Raw genomic sequence first — 19,091 nt, forward strand, 5'->3', positions numbered from 1 at the left:
CTAGTATAATAATTTTAGAATCTTTATTTTCTTATTACCTGCTTTGTGTAAAATGTTTGTGTGACTGGCAGTCTTTCGACTAGATGATGATGACATACTGGCTCAAAGTATTTAATATGATTTATATTTGGAACGACCAAAATACTTACCCATATCAACTTCCGCTTTTCCTAAATGTAGCAGTTTTTAACAATGTAACGACGCAGGAATTTATTAATGGGCACAGTATTTTGATTTCAATGAGCTTTGACATTGGTAGTGGTCGTTCCATTCTCCATTATTATTTGATATTTATATATTGTTGTTAATCAATAAAATTAATTATGGATGCAGAATAATTTCAGAATACAAAAGAACGACTAAACTAATCCATGCTTTAAGCCCTTTGTAAGCGAACTAAACAATAGTCTAAAACGAAACCCATCAGCATGTAATCAGAGACTACATGAACCTCACTAGAGGGATATTTAATGCTTTAATTGAGACTATAAAATTAAATGTAAACTATTATAAATAATATTTTTAAATTGAACCATTTAAGTACCGATATAAAGTTTAGCCACGTAAAAACTAAAACTAAACCAAGTTGACTTAATTTAGAGTTAATTTTAACACAGAGCTTAATTTCAAATTGATATAGTTTGTAATTTCCTCCGCTTTATACAGTAGTTGTATTGTATCCACTTTGGTGTCATTTAGTAAAATTTCTGTATGTTTTTGAGCAAAATCTTGATCATCATAGGCCAACTAGTTTTAGAGGTCATCCTGCAGCTTGTTACATGGAAACTAATATATATTAGAACCTTGATGCACCAAAGAGCTTGTATGCATTGTTTTTGCTCATAGTTCAAGTTGGGACTATCTTCCGACTAACCACGTAAAAAGAAGCTCATTTTGGCACGACATTTTGGCGATATTTCCAGGTTAGAACCTTTGAAATACCATGAAAGTTTTGGTTTTATGGTGGGTACAAACCTTAGCATTCAGGGCGAATTTCGTGAGAAAATTGAAAATGCGCTTAAGCAGCACTGAATTCGGTGACCATTCGTGCCGAATAGGTTTCAAAATTGGTTCAAACACTTTTTGCGCAAGCACTAACTATGCATCTAATTTTATAAAAATACCTCATAAAAAACGTGAAAAATTAAAATTTTTATATTTAATTTGTAAGAACTTTGTTATGAAATCTGAAATAATATTTAACTTTGATTTATATTTTGCAAATGGTAATTTAAAATAATGTGTAACATATGACTTGTTTTTCTTATTTTTCATTGAAGGGAATTACATTTATTAATACCATAGTACAAAACTTGTCAAAATATAGAAAAAGTATTTCAAAACAGGTGAGAGAAAAGATGTTTAATAATAACCCCATATAAAATAATTATTAACAATATAAAAATTGCCAAGGATTGCTGGAACATTATTTTTCGATATATTATTGTTCGTAGTATATTTGAAAGTTGTGCAAACACTAGAAAAGTAACTGATAAAATACAATAATGTCATATTACTACTAATTTTATTTAATTTATAGGAAAATGCAAATATTTCAAAATGTATCGAACACATCAATATGTAAAAATAACCACCTATTAATCTCACTATACTCAACAATTGCTTTTTAGCTTCTTTCTAAAAAGACTATCATATTTTCGACCTAAAATATAAAGGAAAACACAGTAATTTTAGAAAAGAGTCACTTATCTATATTATTCTTTAGACAGCAGATATATCAATATTTTAAAGTATTACTCCTTCATTTTTAAGATATGTCTCAAATGTGCTTGTTAGAAAGTTCATTTTTTGCTTTATAATTTGAAAACCTACATATATACAGCATAATATTCTCTTATAAGGACTGTGGCTCTTCCATCCAAATCATCTTGGACTTGTCAGCTTTTATTTTTTCATATTACTTAGCCGTTGTATTTGAAATAATTTAAACACAGTTAACAAATATTTCACCTTCAAAATAGTAATAAAATTTCTAGAATATAATCATACACCATGCAGTAAATACAAATTCATACCTGTTTATATAATTCTTGTCTCTATCATTGACGGATGAATTGCCTAATGACTCCATTTATACATTTTGTGCCACCGAATAAAGGTAATATTCTTAATTTAAGGTTTTATTATGTCTACCTAATAGTAAAATTTTTAATAAAAAACTAGAATTAGTCTATAGAAAGTGCCACAGTCAAGAGGTAGACATCACGACAGATCACCCATTTAGTGACTCGAAAAATTGAAACAGATGGACACGGAAATTTCGATGCATCTATTTTGAAGCCCATGCTTTACCCTATCCGACTACTAGTTGTTTCGTTCTCTAAAAAACTCTTAATGGCGTAAAATGTATAAATGAATTGTTTAGTTTTTCGCTCAACATTATTTTTTGAAGTTTTATAGTGACCATTACCAAACTCACATATTTCCAAGGCAGTGGCAAAAGATCATCGATCAAACTAGCATATATATAAATAAAGTCACTTTGAATAATACGAAAAAAGCCGATATAACTTTTTCTACAACTTATTTGTATATTATAATAGTTTATCAATGCATTAAAATTTGAGAATAATATAAAAAATAACATTAAATCTCCTAATAAACTTGCGTTATTTAAACGTGTTTGAGCAATATATTAAATATTTTTGTTGTAACTATACTGTATTATTGAAATCTTTGTATTTTTAATATCAATCCTGAGGCCTTAAACAACAATTGATATACTAGTATACGTTTACTAACGAATTTATTTTGAAAGTAGTAACGAAAGTAACACACATAATATACGTCAAAATAAATTACCATTAATGTTGAGAATGTGTGTTGTTGTTATGATTATTTACGAGAATATTGGCATAAATATTGATGCGTTTGTTTTATAGTTATGTCAATAGGTCGGGTCAAGACACATGCAAAATAGAATATGTTAACTCTAATTGTAAACATAGATACAATATATCCGTATGCAATTTAATACTGTTTACATAATGTTAAATAATACGAGATCCTTTCTACTTAGTAGTTAGTAAAAACTGATACAAAGTGTTTAAATGTTTTCTCTCGACATTTCTTCATATTTAGGTATACCAGTCATCGCCCAGTGGTCAAAACTCTACCGTAATTAATTCAAGCTAATTACATTTCTTCTCTGAAACTCTCCTACTAATAGATAATCAAAATAAATTGAAAAAGAGTATGTTAATATACTAAAACTAATCCTTATCTTAAAATAACTTCTAAAATGCTGGTGATTTTTATTATGAATTCCTTCCATATGGCCAAACTGTCAACAAATAATATTATTTGTAGGTTATTCGTCGACTGTCAAACGGTTTTTCACTTTTGGATTTATTATTTACAACTTACGAAGAGCCTACTAGGTTAGCTTTCAAGCAAAGACATGGTAATTGAAGATGAACAGCCTCTAACGAAAAAATAACAATTGATCCAAAGTTCATAATCATTAATCGTTTAATCATTAAACCTGCAATTTAATATATCAGCTGGTTCTATTAAATATTGGAGTTTGAGCAGATAAAGAATAGCTTAAAGTATTTATATACCACTGAGGTTGAACTGAATTTTCTATTGGTTTGTGAGGGTTACTGATCACTAAAGAAAAAACAAATTGGTGGGTAAAGATGCAATAGTTCTTCAAACATAGACTTTCTGAAAGTGAAAGCTATAATGACTTGATACTCTGATTTCAAACAGCCTTTTAGTCGACTTCATGGAGCGGAATATACAACTCGACAAATTGTAATAGATTTCGCTTATATAAAAGCTTATTATCAGTATGTTCACTTTATCTTTTTCTTACTTTTGATTGAGTTTTATCGTGCTTTCTACAAAACGAATGCATATGGTACTAATAATTAGCGTTTGGAACTATCGACTGGAAACGACTCTCGACTGTTTAGTAACTTACTAATTTTCAGTATAGACTGCTTCATTCGACTATTTTCAGTTGCCATTTTCTGTCCAACTGTTTTAGCTACTTTTTACTATCGCCTATTTCAGTCGAGTACTTTCAGTCCGACTAGTTTCATTCGACTGGTTTTAAATATTCTGGCTTTGCCATCCTAGTCGCGACTTTGAAAATAATATGCCGAATTTATACTGACATAAATTTATATATAATATATATGGTTTTATGTTTTATTTGTAGTATGTTTATAAATAACAATATGTTATACATATATATTAGCAGCATTTTGGCACTCTATTTTTCAAGAATATTTATTAATGTAATAGGATAAAACAAACAACATGTAATACATAGTAAAATAATTTTGACTGCACTTATATTATCTTGGCAACCATTAGGTCTTTTTTTATTTTCTAAACCTCTCGCTGACTTTTCAAGCCTTTTGAATGTTAAAATTTCTTTCAGTTCAATAATAATCTTCCGACCTTACAAGCGTGTGTACTTCATCAAATATTTCACAAATTCTGTGTTTAGACATGCTTTATCATATCAAGTTCTCCTATGAAATCTTAAAATAGACCTCTGCTTAGCTTCTTTTACATTACTTGACTCTTTGACAACATTTGGTCCATACATTATCTCTATGTAAGTATTGTTTGAAATGGTTAAAATTTCTTTTTGTCATAACACACAAACTAGGATATAAAAACTTGATAAAATTACATTGTTCAATCAAATATGTGTCACTTACCCTTAACCTGGTGAACTATAGCCAATCGAATTATCTGAAAGACGATATTTGATATTGGCCTTTCACAATCTAACCGTGATGGGATTTGATTGATTTGATTGTCGAAGGCTCGTATTTATGGGCAGTAGCGAGTACCAGTGAATGTTCAGTGAGTTCAGCTGTTTAGATGGCATTTGAACCTTGTAGACACATATACTAATTTCATGTACACTTATACCACTCAACCAGTCCTATTGTATAAAATATAATATTATATATTATCTGGTACCTGAAAAAAGAACAAAAATATTAGGGCCTCATATAAACAATAAACACTGTCTAGGCTGAGACCTAACATCAAATCTTACCAACAGTGTTACTTACCTCGACATTACGTTAATTACATTTTAGACTTAAATGAAGCTACTTCAAATAATAAATATTTATATTATAATTATCTTATTATTGTGAATAGCGATGTTAAAACTATTCTCGCTGGTTGCTGCCTTGTAGCAAAAATACACAACTTTTTCGTTTTATTTTAGCTGTACATAATTGCATTAGGAGGCCTGATACAGATAATTGGCACAGATAATTATTGTAATTTAGCAGTTTTTGGAGACTTTGTTTTAACTTATTCCTTATTTTTATTAATTTCAAATCGCGGCTTGTTATTACTCTGATAGAAAATGCCCAAGCCAGACAAAACAAATTGCGTCTCTAATCAGTTGGGGACCTTTCTTGTTATAAAATTCGTTACAGAGGCATTTTTACTATTAAATTTTAATTTGTTGTGGTTTTCATTGAAAATATGTATTAGCCTGTTGCAGCTGCACTGAATATTAATATGGGCGCGGCCGCTGAAATATCTTTAAAAATGAAAAATATAATCTTGGATAAACCGAAATGAAACCATTCTCATACGAAACGGGTGACGAATCAAGATCAACTTGATGTTGACTCTGTCAGAGTTCAAATATATGAAATATATAAAAACAATGATTAGCTTTTTAATATGAACATAATTTAATAGAATTATTTCATTGGAAACTGTTAGTCTGGAAAGTATCCATATACAGCTTAGATATATGCAGCCCTCTGAGGGATGTAAATCATCCCTTTATTGTTGTAATATAGGATTTCCTGTTGGACAATATAGGATTTAAATGGTGAAAAGAAAATCTTCGAAGAGGTCTAATGGGACTTCCAGACATTGCATTTAAAAGAATACAATTTTTAAAAAGAAGACATTTTGTTTCAATTTATGTATTTAAATGAGATATGGATATTTCAAAATGAAAACAATATACCCAATGAGTCACCGTGACAAGATGATAATAAAAATAGTATCAAGAAATCAAAATTTGATGAAAAAATGTAAACTTTAGAATAACAATTGATTAGGTTTTATTAATCATAAGTTTTCTTAATAGTTCATTGTAGATATATTGTTCTTCATACTGGAAATTAAAATGGTTAATAACACCTTTGGTTTTAATGAACACAATCAGATATATTGAAGAATAAATTGACAATTGATGGAATTTTGAACAAACTTAAGATAAAGTTGAAATTAACAGCTTATTTATTCACTAGAACGAAACTTTCTGAATATAGGATTATGATACAATGATGAGAATTTTCAAGACAGGGTGATGACAGTGGAAACAGAGCGATTTAGCAAGACAAGTCTATAGGCGTTATGCACACGAGATTTTGGAGAAAGGAGCAATTGTGGAGCAACTCCAAATAATTTTCCGTCAATACAACGAATTGGTTGCATTATTCAAGATCGAATGCCATTGATTGAACTGATTTTGAACCCCCAAACTTCCATCAGAGCCGATAAGACCACTGCACTAAAATAGGCAAAACAGTTTAATGCAGCGACTAATGATGAAGCCGCTACATTTGTTGATGAAATTCAATCGAAAGTCAAATTTAAAAATTCACGATATTCTTTTACATCAGCGTCAAAGTGCAGCGTATGTCCGAACCTTATAGATTATATGGTACGTTACAATAACCGAACTTATTTTGGCAAGGTGAAGATAGATTTAATTTTTTAGTCAAGATGATAATTCCAGTTACAGTTGACTACCTTAATCATAATGCAAATTTTTCTTATTAACACAAAAATGTATTTACAGGCTAAAAATAAAAAACCTAGTTCAATGAATTATTATTCGTACAAACTGATGGTTCGAAAAATGAAGACAATCACATCTTAAAATGTCATCGTATATTTAACCAATATGTGTGGGTGTATATGTCAAAGTTGAAACTGATATATTGACATTTTATCAGTTTGAAGCTGACAAAACTCCATTCTTAGGAATACTTTCATATTCGGAATACCATCAATGCTGATGGAAATGCACAGGATGTAGATAGAATGACTATTCCTCTAATAGCATGTGTCGGAATTCCGCAACATATGCATAAATCTCAAGATGCTATGTCGTATAAATACACTCAAGGCACTATGTACAGGTAGTAGATAAAATAATATAAACACCGTACAATATAAAAACATCGTGTTTTTTGATAAATATTAAATACTGTACCTATTAGATATTACATTTGGATTGTCGGACGATAAAATTTAAATTCTATTTCCAATTCACCCCAAAGGCGCGACTTTTATGACGTGCGAAAGTTTGTGCACCTAGCATCTTCATAAAGTTATGTTGGAAAAGTAATTTACATTCTTAATTAATACCAGATACAGACAGTAAAATAGAAAGGGGTAGAAATGGCCAATTAGGCACACACCAACTGAGTTTTATTACGTAAAACCGAGAACAGTTCTGTCCAAAATTCATATATAATGCAGTTACGCTAACATAATAGAAGGGTAAATGACTTTTAAAAATATAATTTTCAAGTATAATTATTACACATAGTTTGAGTAAAATATGTTCTTACATATTAGATTAATTTTATTAATATATTGGGATTCGCACATTTAAGGGAGTAGTTTGTTAAGTTCCCACTCCGTAACATTAATTTCGTCGCCACTGTCTTCAACTACCATCTATTAATGCAACAATTTAAGAAAACAAGAAGTGGTTTGAGATTGGGTAATTATTGAGTTCCGTTGTCATCATGCTACTATAAATAACGCCAAACTTATAGGTAGGTCACAACACGAAACAGAGTGAAACATTGTGAAATGTATACGATTAATTTCTTAATTTCTTAATTAATTTTCTATAGTAAATAATTGGCTGCCATCACTTTCATTCTGAATTAGTTACACCCAATTAATTTATAACATTAATTATGTAGCAACTTTACAGATTGCATAATGTAATGGTGAGAACAGACATGAACGTAGCGAATGGTTCGGGGTCTGCCCGACACCATGCGCGAGGAACCCGAACGCAAAATATATTCGGCGAATATATTTCCGTTCGCGGTGATCGAAATAAACTCATGGTGAGTTCGATTCCTTTCGGAAAGTTTCGGTCTCCAAAAATCACATGACGGTTTTCATCGTTTTGTTCGAAGGCGTGTATTATTTTGTTTATAACCATACTTTTCACAATAGCATGCCAAAATAAAATGTGAATCATTTGTTGACGGTACGTGTAGTGTTCCTTTCCTAAAAAGCAATGTTGATTGCTAAAATAATATATACCATCTGAGCGTTTTTAAAATAATATCAAATATTGTATACCATATTGCAGTACCATTAAAATAAGTTATGATAAAGAAGAAAATTGAAAAAATATTGAAGTCCAACTTGAATATTGCGGTAAGAATATCATAAAACTCCTACGTTTATACAACTTTAGTATTATATTAATAGATTACTGAAGAGATTTCAAACATTTACAATTATGTAATGACTACGAAATAATCCAAAATCATAAGAAGATATATTCAGCCCTAAGAGAAAATACTGTATATATTTAAATTTCACTATGAGGTAGATTAACTAATAACACCATAAATTAAGAATATCACCTTTATCTGTTGGCACAAAATTTATAAGTGAAGTCATCAGGCTATTCATCCGTCAAGGATAGAGACAAGAATTATATAAACAGGTTCGAATTTTGATTACATTCTTCAAATTTAATTACTATTTCTAAAGTGAAATATTTATCAATTTTGCAAAACGGCTATGTTATATGAAAAAATAAAAGATGATTTGGATGGAAGTGGAAATTACAAACCAAAAAATAAACCTGGTAACAAGCCCTTTTCAGACATATCTTGAAAAAAAATAAGGAATAACATCCTGAAGCCATAACTGCTGTTTAAAAAATAACATAGCCGGCTTGGTGGCGGTTTATATATATATATATATATATATATATATATATATATATATATATATATATATATATATATATATATATAAAAGAAGAATAACATAGCTAAGTGACACTTTTCTGAAATTACTGAATTTAATGAGTTCTACTTTATATTTTAGGTCAAAAATATGATATTCTTTTTGGAAAGAAGTTAAAAAAGGCAATTGTTTACTGTGGTTAACGGATGTGTTCGATACATTTTAAAAGGTTTGCATTGTTCTATGAATTAAATAAAATTGATAGCAATATGACATTTTTTAATTTTTTCAACATTTTTTCATTATAATTTCAAATATTTTAATTTTTCATGTCAGAATAGCAAATTAACTTGTTTTTAATAATATTTTGTTATAAATTTTAAATTCTCATATATCATATATTCTGTCTAAAAAGTGTTGTGAATTAGTAATTAAAGCAATTTACCCAATTCCAAAATAACACAATTGTTAAAATATCAATGCATTTTCCGTTATCTATATCAAGAGAACGTTGTTCGATTATATTTGGTGAATCTTTGGCTAGATTTTGCCTTACCCTTGTGAGATCATAAAAGAACAAAATATAAATCTTTTACTTCCACAAATTTCTTCCACTTTAGTGATATTAATTTTATCCAACATCTCAACTATTTTAGAATATCTATGTACTTTACTGCCCATATGTACATATTTTTGATAAATACTATTCACCATAAGCTTCCTACAATATGTTCAGTTGTTCCGCACCTGCAAATTCCACTGGTAATACAAAATATTATATATTCTATATTTGTTTAATGTACAACTATAGAATCGGGTTTCAAACAATCTGAATAGATAACATTCAAACCTCGAGCAATGTTTTTCCTTTTAAAGGGCATTTATTGAAAAGACGTGATACAGCCTATATTAGACAAATATTTTCTATCTCTCATATTTCTGCCAATACGGGGTGGTTTGCTTTTCTTCAATTTCAAAACCTCAATACACCCCAAGCAGGTTACACGAACAGTTTACCACGTCGGTGCAATCTAGGGGTCGTGGATCGTCGGGAAGTTTTCTCAATGGGCTCCACGTGGTTCTTGGTTCTCTCAAATATCTCAAACCACGAAAGATGTTAACTTATATGATACAATATTTAATATCCTATTCTAGTAATATTAAATATTCTAATTTCTAACATCAATATCCTACTAAAAATATAATATAAACAATCTTTATCAAATTAGTTCAATATGACTCCCTAGCAATTCGTCCGACCGATAGAGATAAATCGCAAACTAACAGTATAATGTCCTATTATGAATAAAATATCCTGTTGGGAAATTATCCTTCCATAAAATGGCAACCCTTCATAAAAATATACTCCTAACTGAAATGTCCTTATGAGAAATATCCTACCATAAAACCTTGTGAACAAACAATATTTTTAGTCCGATTACCAGAAAAAATGAAACGGCTTACCTCTACTGAGGGTATGATGAGTTCAAGGAACCTTTTTCTTTGAGACTAATCATCAATCGATAGAAGCCCTGACCAGGCTGCTGCTCCGCGAGAAATCAGGTCAAACGCTTTCCGAGGCATGTTTTTGGATCTGATGGTATGAATTTCAATAAGATTTTCAACATCCTCAAAAGTAAATTTTCGCTAGATACGGTTAACGCTATAATGGTCATACTGTTTGGAACGATGGATGTTGGTTTAGGACTGATCCAATCATCGATCCAATTTCGCTCTTTTTCAGCATTTCTAAACTCAGTGGCAGCGAAGCGAAGCCAAACTGCATCAATCTGATCCAATAGTAGTCAGAGAGTTCTATGCTTGGTGAATGCTTTTGTTCCAGCAGAATTTTATTTTTGAACTGTTACAGTGTATCCTCCCAACTTTTGCCGCGAGTGGACGGCAGCAAGCGTTACTTATTAGCGACCCTCCAACTTTTCCATACTATTTTTGTAGTACGATATGTCCTCTGCTTCAAAAGAGGCCTCATTCGACGAAAATTTCTTCCCAGCGAGCATTCTTTTGAGATCTGAGAATCGGAAATAGTCGCTGAGGGTAAGATCTAGAGAATACGGTGGATAAGGAAGCAATTCGAAGCCCAATTCATGGATTTTTGCCATCGTTTTCACTGACTTGTGACAGGGTGCATCGTTTTGGTGAAGCAGCACTTTCTTTTTTCACTTTGCACAGAGCTTTGTCATACCCAAATATTCGTGAATGATATGATGTACACGTTCAGTTGATATATTTAGAGTGTCCGCTATTTCATTCTATTTCAATTTACGGCCATTCAAAATCATTTTACGGATTTCTTAAATGTTTTCGTCGGTAACAACCTCTTTTGGGCGTCCAATGCGTACACCGTCTTCGGTGCTCATTTCACCACGTCTAAATTTAGAATACCAATCCTTGATGGTTGATTTTCCTGGGGCAGTGTCCGGAAACTCGGCATCAAGCCAAGTTTTTGCTTCAACTGTATTTTTCCATTCCAAAAGCAATATTTTATCAACGCGCGAAATTCCTTTTTATACATTTTTTCCAAAATAACAAAAGTTGCTTCACTCAAAATGCTATAATTCACGAACTAATGATCCGACAGCTGTCACATTTATACACGCATCTTTTGAGGGTTAGGGCTAACTAGAAAATATATGGATATAATTCTAGTAGCGCCATCTATTTGTCAGGCCGCGAACTTTTCAAGTGACCTGTTAATGGATCGAAATGGCATTTTTAGTAAATTCGCCTGGTAACCAATTTCCTCCTTTTACATCTTTCCGGCCACAAGTAAACAACAGAAAATAGTGGATATATCAACTAATATGTTGTCCGAAATTTTTATAAGACTTTGACCTAGAATTTAGCCCAAACAGAGTTCCAATTTGCTGTCTTCGAACTTTTATAATATTCCAGCTCGTTATTTACCATTGGCATATATACAGTCACTGTGAGTTTTTAAAAAGTTTTGAAGGGCTTCGGTAGCAACCTTCATGAATTGACAAATATGAATATCGATAGTGCAATTTTTATCGGTTCTCCATTATAGAAATATAACTAAACTAAACTAATACTAAAAGAACATAATACACAACATAAAACATAAACACTGGCGAACATAACACTTAGGTTATGTTATTTAACAGTTTACATTGATACTTCCAATATATATATCGCTGATTAAAATGCATGCAAACACCTAATAAAATCAGTTCTGATTATCTCTTCAATATAATGTATACACAAACTGAAAATCACTGAAGGTGTTTAACTGCAATAGATGCAATATTTAATGGTACGATAGGAGTCCAATGATTGAATATTAGTAAAAATGAGTCTGATAAAAATGATTTGGCCTAATATTTTCTAAACAGTAATATACACAAATTCTTTTAAAAACTGTAATTTACAAATATATTTATTGCTGACTTATTCGAAACACCATATCGCAATTAAAACTTAATAATTATTAAATAAGTTCTGTAAGGCACTATTCTCTATGCAAACAATTAGGTGAAACCGCGAGGAGTTCAAGAATAAAGGATCGTATCCGCTGAAAACTATTCCGGGAACTGCACTAATGCCCTTATGTCACGTACCATTTCGTAGTTGTGCACGTTAGAACAGCTAGGGTGTCGGAATCCAAGCAAATATGTGTTCTGTTAGCAATTCCGTAGATGATACCTGATAAAATATTTAAAAGTAATGCCACACATTTCATCGATCGTTTATTTTAAACATTTCAGAACAAAGCGTATAATCTATATACTGACATATAATCTACAAGACTTAGCTTGTACAATGAGCAATAAATGTGGTTCGCATTATTTACACGGAAGTATTCTTACTAACATGCAACATGATGTACTATATTGCATGGTATTCATACTATTTTATCTATTCCCTGTAAATTCAGATAAAAAATATTATACCCGTAAAGCTTGGAATTAAGTAGGAAAGCCTCTTACTTATTTGAATGATAAACATAGTTGTTATATATCTTATGTAGTATATTTTCTCCGCCTTTCATTATTGTATTTTAAAATTATTGAGATTTTCATTATTATGGAAATTGAGTGCAAGGTTTTCAGTCTTCACTCTCAAAAATCTGTAATGTGACGATGTTGTCCAGAATAACATGGAAAAGTTTGTTTATATACAATAATATAAAAAAAATATTAGAGAGCGCTGGAACTTGTGATCGTGAACCAGATGTATTCGAGTGGAGCCGAATTGTAAAACCACCAGTGCCTCTTTATTAATAATTTTCATTTGCACCTCATCAAAATTCGACTATGTCAGTTGGAGAAGAATATGAATAGTTCAAGATATAACCCTAGGCCAGATGTCCCTATAAATATTAATATTGTAGGAATCTTCATTTGTTATATGTATTGATTTTGTTTGTTTCTTGAAACACTCACTACTATTTCGTGAAAAAAATTTGTACGGCAACGGAAAACAGTTATTGATATTAACTTCTTTATTTAAGTTGTTAAATTTTAACTTTAATCTAATCTTTAAGTTCTTTAAGTTTAACCAATACTTAAAAAAAGAAAAAGAAAAATTGTTCTTGCTTAACGTCTATTATTAATTATGTTTGATTATTGTTCTGGAGACATAGTATATCATTATACTAGAGATAATTCTAAAGATTTTAATTTCGTGGTGTTTAGTTTAGTGGTAATATGTGAACATAATAATAATAAATAACGTTAATTTGCATCAAGATTTAGAATCTGTTCTATGGAATATTAACAGTTATAAAATAGTTTCATAGAATTGTAATTCCCCATTTTTTGGTGAATTATTAGCTTCAACGTGAGGCATAAGATAAACTAGAAAGCCAGAAATAAATGAAAACGATAGAAGACATACCAAAGCAATCTGCAAATCTAAAATAAATAAGCAAAGCTTATAATGCATTTGTATTTTAAAATTTAGGTAAAGAAATTATTATTTTAAACAGCCTCATTTATTTATTGTTTTGCACTATATATTTTACGTGACAAGTATGGATAAAAGGAAGTGCTATATGAATATATAAATGAAGTAATGAAAATATACAGACTTAAAATGAAAATAACTACATAATTTAAATAGATTTGATAAATAGAAGAAATTATTAATTATTAACAGTATATTTGTAAAAATTTTAAAGCATTTATTAATATTGACGTCTTTAATTATTAATACAATAAGATTTGTGATTGTATAACATTTTATTCTTTGAACCCTTTATCAATTATTTTGATTATTTACTTTATAGACCTAAGTTTTGTAAGTAGTTTGGTATCAGTAGGTAATTTGTTGTTTGTACAGACATTCTTTAATAAACTTTTCCAAATTGTAAAAAATAATTTACCAAATTTGTATTCGTTATTGTTTTAAAATACATGCTATAATTAAATGTTAATTTTAAAATTGATTTATCCATATATTATCTATAACTTCAATATATTATTCCATGCCTATATTTATTACTAAAAGTAAAAAAAGATCATGTTACTTATATTTGATGCCCTGAAGTTGTTACAGTACTGAAAATAATTTTACTTATGATACATTCTTATAATGTTCAGTGGCGTAGTAATTTAGAGCTGTTAATAGTTTGTAAATTATTGAAAGTTAATGAAAATTAGATTTAATTAAATGCAATTTATAAAATGTTAGTGAGTGTTCTATATATAGTTTGCATATATTTTCATATGTTTTAATATACAGACATTTATTATTTTGTTTTATTTTATGTATCAAATACATTTCTGATCTTATATTGAAAGTAATGTGAAAAAAAATTTAGTAACATAACAAAAATTATTTCTAAATAATTTATTTTAAAATTCAATTAACTAAATAAAATATATTATGAAATAATGAGAAAAGCAAAATCATTATTCACATTAAAAAAAAACATGCATATTCAATATATGTACGGTATTTTATTGTACTATTTATAAATTAATAATGCTAAAATAGAATAAAAAGTTATCTTATCGATGTTTACAACTACACCCCAGACTTTAGTTTACTTACATTTGTTACAAAGAACACAATTAAATTTTGCTCCCTGTTTAATTATTCACACCAGCAAACGTAATATGCTGAAGTTAAAGCAAAACTCCTTTAATCCTAGTAATGAGAAGTTTTAACCCCTGTGTAATTCCTTCGAAACTTAAAATAGAAATAATTGACTTTCAGCGAGTATTCATAAGTAAATATAAAGTGTGATTCAAATGACACAAAAAAAACTGAAAGTAAAAAATTAGTTTTTTATCTCGCGCACGGATTGTTTCAATGCATTTGGATTAGCGATATTTATTGTCCAAATAGGATGTATTAATATAAACAACTGCTAAAGTACTTAACCTAGCTATTAAAGTCGATGGTTTTAACATTTTTCTACATGAAATAATAAATTTTAATTTAGTATCATAAAGTTATTTGGTTTATGTGGACATTAAGTTTGAAAATATAAAAAAATTATTATTGACATACATTACTTGAAATATATTAGAAGGTGCGTAGAAATAAACCGAATAAATTTCGAAATAAATCAGATGTGACACAGAACAATGACACTAACTGATTTAATAACAGGGATATATAAATATTGACCCAAAGCAATGTTACCCAACCAGTAGTCTGTGGACAGCCAGTGTGATGCCAAAATATGGTCTGCGAATGATTTTAGCGCCTACCATCTATCCACAATTGAAGTGTATCCTATGCAAGAAATTACTTATGGTTTGCACTGCCATTTCAGTGTCAGTAATAGTATTCGGTATTACTTAACTGTGCGAGAAAGTGAATAATTGATTACTGCCCGTTGTCCTTAACATTATCCCAGGTCTAACACATAGATGGCGCTACTAGAATTAAGTCCATTTGTTTTTCAGATAGCCCTAGCCCTCGAAAGATGCGTGTATAAATTTGATACCTGTCATTACTTTGTGAATTATAGCATTTTGAGTGAAGCAACTTTTGTTATTATGAAAAAATGAATAAAAAGGAATTTCGCGTGTTGATAAAATATTGCCTTCTGAAGGGAAAAAAGAAAGTTGAAGCAAAAACTTGGCTTAATGCCGAGTTTCCGGACACTGCCCCAGGAAAATCAACCATCAAGGATTGGTATGCTAAGTTTAGACGTGGTGAAATGAGCCCCGAAGACGGTGAACGCAGTGGACGCTCAAAAGAGGTTGTTACCGACGAAAACATTAAAAAAATCCACAAAATGATTTTGAATGAACGTAAATTAAAATCAACTAAACGTGTACATCATATCATTCACGAATATTTGGGTATGAGAAAGCTTCTTACAAAGTGAGTGCCGCTCGAGCTCACTTTTGACCAAAAACAACGACGAGTTGACGATTCGGAGCAGTTTTTAAAGATGATCAAGCGTAATAAACCCGAGTTATTGCATCTATATGTGAGAATGGATGAAACATGGTTCCATCATTTTACTCCGAAGTCCAATCGACAGTCATCCGAGTGGACTGCACACGATGAATCCGCTCCAAAGTGTGGCAAAACGCAACAGTCGGCTGGCAAGGTTATGGCGCCTTTATTTTGGAATGCGCATGGAATAATATTCATTGACTACCTTCAAAAAGGAAGGACCATTAACAGCGACAATTACATAGCGCTATTGGGTTGTTTGATGTTTTTGAACTGTTCAGAGTCTATGGGAAATTTCATGAATTCCTGAACTAATGGGGTATCAGCTGTCTGATTTATTCGGACATTTCTGAGAAACAACGGAACGCTGAAATGTTGCCTCAGATATTATATAAGAGCAACCATTGCATTTAAATATCACATGGTTATTCGGATATACTTTTGTGTAATGATCTTACTGATGATGAAAAAATCACGTGTTTAAATATTTTATATTTATTAAAAAAATAGTTTTGTTTGGTGCATATTTGACACAATGAGTGTAATTGAGAAAATAATTACTTCAATCTAACGTCTTATAATTTGCCATGACATTTAATAAGTGAAACAGAAATCAAAAACCATATTGAATATAATAATATAAAACATTTCTTAACAAATTAATTTTTGACACTGGATATCTAATAATTTACAAAGCAATCTTGTAGTCCACTTGCGCAGAGGCTCGATTTAACTAACATTGAGGTTGATTGAAATTCAGAATAAGGCACTGGGAAATGTTGTGGGTGCACTCAGATACTATAGCAACAAATACTACACCGAGAGTTTCGGATTCGAACTGTTATAAAGAAAATTAAGAGATTCGCAAAAAGACATGAAAAACTCCACTCCCATGTTAACCACTTAGATAACATTAAACCAGAACGCAGACTAAAGCGAACCAAACAGTGCGATCTTGTGTGATGATGTGTGTGTGATCTATAAGATGCTACTGACTTGTATTGTATTAATAGTACTAGTAGGTTTTAAGTTACTATAGAAATAGATAGTAAGTTACTCAGCAACGAGGAAAAACTTTCCGTCAGATCGCCTTCTAAATAGCATAGTATCTCCAGTATCTAGACACCTCCAGCTCTCAATCAAACGTTTAATAAAATTTTTAGTAAAGCTGTATGCCTAGATAGAACCACAGCAAGCCATCTGAAAACCCCACCAGCTATTCTACATACTTTTCGAGATTGTCAATATTATTAACTCCTTCCTGAGGTTAAAACATATACCAAAAAAATGGAAACACGCGCATATCACTGTTAACCCCAAGAAAAAACCAAGTCGGACTCTCCCGACTACAGACCGATCAGCCTGATTAATTCACTCTTTAAACTTACTGAAAATGCGATATTGCGTGCTCTAAAGAGTTTCACTGACGCGCATTACATAATTCCCAATGAACAATTCGGTTTCCCTGCCACACACTCGATCCTTCATAAAGCTACTCGCGTCGCAGGTACCATCCATCAGGCACTTAGAATTGGTCGCAAAACTGGAGCCATCTTTCTAGATGTATCCGAAGCTTTTGACCAAATGTGGCACAACGGTCTAATCTTCAAAGCAAAACAATTAGGTCTACCGGGTGACCTAATATCCCTAATCCACTAATACGTCGATGAAAAATCCTTTCAAGTAAAGATCGGTAATGCAGTCTCCTCTTGGAAACAAATATCTGCAGGAGTCCCTCAAGGTGCTCATTAGCCCCAGCCCTGTTCAACTTATACATGGCTGATTTCCCACTTAAGGTACATACCGCCTCCAAAGTGAAAAAGTCCCTATCCTTTGGCCCCAGAAGGTATGAAACCTCAGATTCCAATTCGACCGCAGGTAACCAGCCCAAATTCAGCACGCCATTTCCAAAGGAAATGGCATGTACGACATCCTGTTCCCACTCTTTTGCAGAAAAATCAAACTCCCTATCCTCCACAAAGCGACTCTGTATAAAATGCTGGTCTGTCCTCTCTGCTTTTACAAACCACAGGTGTGCGTTACTCAATGCCCTCGTGTTTGGGAGGAACGCGAACACAAGTCTAGAATCACGCATTCCGTTAGTGAAAAGCTTCACGGACACTCTGAGTGTGAGGTTCTTCCTAGGCGCCTAACAACATGAAACAGCTGATCAATGCCCTATCCATCCACCAATCTCTGTAGTTAAACCAAACACGGCAATCCCAGCCGTATCCTAGTCAAAGCGACACCAACAAAAGATCATTTGGTTCCAGCTGGTCATCTTGTACCTAAAATCGACAACGACTAGTAATCTTATATATAAAAATGAATCGCAAAATATGTTCCTAAGCGCATAACTCAACAACGCCTGGACCAATTTGGCCAAATCTTTTTTTAAAATGTTCGTTGAAGTTCAGGGATGGTTTTTACGGCGAGAAAAATTAGAATTATTGCTGGAAAAACCCTAAAAATAGCCCTTTTTGTTTGAATTTGTTTCGTGTATCAGTTGACAATTCATCTGTCATCTGTCAAAAGTCATCTGTAACAGACAACTTTTTTTTTTTAAATTTGATATGACTTGAACTCAAATCCTTTTAATCCGTACGAATTGTTTTATTTATTTAAAATTTTTTATTTGTTTAAAATTTAATTCAAATTCAAAATATCACAAACGCGTGAAGCGCGAGCGCGACATTCAACTAATAATCGCG

This window comes from Rhynchophorus ferrugineus, unplaced genomic scaffold, assembly GCF_030347505.1.
Source record: "Rhynchophorus ferrugineus isolate W39M unplaced genomic scaffold, kcgeb_rfMv2 rfM3, whole genome shotgun sequence".
Classification (NCBI taxonomy): domain Eukaryota; kingdom Metazoa; phylum Arthropoda; class Insecta; order Coleoptera; family Curculionidae; genus Rhynchophorus; species Rhynchophorus ferrugineus.